Source organism: Euprymna scolopes, chromosome 8, assembly GCF_053919585.1.
Source record: "Euprymna scolopes isolate OS-2025 chromosome 8, ASM5391958v1, whole genome shotgun sequence".
Classification (NCBI taxonomy): Eukaryota; Metazoa; Mollusca; class Cephalopoda; order Sepiida; family Sepiolidae; genus Euprymna; species Euprymna scolopes.
Window position 1 is genome coordinate 132,655,221 of NC_136489.1, and position 1,451 is coordinate 132,656,671.

Sequence of the window (1,451 nt, forward strand, 5' to 3'; positions counted from 1 at the left end):
AGAGAGTTTCATTAAGAAAGTGTAACTGTGAATTTCACAGCTCCAAGCAAGTTTTATTTTTGTTATTATATGAATTTGGAGATACCGACATTAAAGTTAATGATTTTATAATGTACACATAGAAAAAATAAAATAATAATAATAATAATAATAATAAACAAACGTATTATTTTTAATTTTATCATTAATATTGTGTAGAAATAACTTGGGGGTGCTGCAGTCCCACAGCTCCATGCACGAGCCGCCACTGCTAGTGAGTAACATGGGCAAATTATTTATTATTATTATGATCTATAATAATAGGATAGCATGTGTGTTATTTATTTTGTGTGTCAAACTTACATACGAGTGACTGTCATTTAATTGTTATGGACTTCAATTTCTTGTAATAAATAATTTTACCAAGAATTCTTCATAAATTTTGGTTTTGGTGTCGATTATAGCTGATGACACTGCAGCAATCTATTTTTTTATAAATACTTTTATCAAGAATTCTTCATAAGTTTTGCTTTCGGTTTGGATTATAGTTGAAGAACTCAAGTTATATATATATATATATATATATATATATATATATATATATATATATATATATATATATATATTTCATTAGTTTTCATTTCGGGTTTGATTCAAGCTGATGCACCCAAGTCATATGGATATTGTTTTTTTTATTTTTGAAATTGCAACTTTATAATATATAGAAATCGATAGAACATTAACTCTATAATAATATATATGAAATCTGGAATAATTAAAATATCATATTTAAGCATATTTTACGGCCAGGTTATGCCAGGCATCCCTACTAAGCTTAGATAAATACTTTTGTAGTTTTAACAAAAGAGTTACAATAATAACATTTACACTAAACATCTACAGAATGTCAACATCAATATATTACATATGAATGAGATCCCTGTGGAATTTCCACAGATCCTGCTAGTTATTATTATTATTATTATTATTGTAAACTTTTCTAGTTAGGGTATGTGCCCACTCAAACCCAATACAAATTTTTTTTTAATTCTCTTAAAGATCTTAAATGATCATTATAAATTTTGGAATATTTATTCTAGAAAATATGGTAAGTAACATAAGCATATTAGTTTTATTTTGTTGTAAATGTTAATATGAACACAATTTTTTTTTTTAATTTTTAATTTAATTTTTTTTATTATTATTGTGGCATTTCAAGCCTGTAATTATCAAAACAAACACAAAATGTATTAACAAAATTATGTACACGTCATGATTCTGCGACCATATCTGCCACCAATAGTGGTATTTACTTCCCTCTCACTGCAGGAAGATGCGACACAAGGTTGGGAGGTGGAAAGAATTAGGCCAGCACTCTTAAAGAAAGAGCATCCTAGCTTATTAAAAATTGCCTGGGTAGCCCTGTCAACATTCCTACCCCCAAGCGATCTGGAAAAGTGGTGATGAGATTT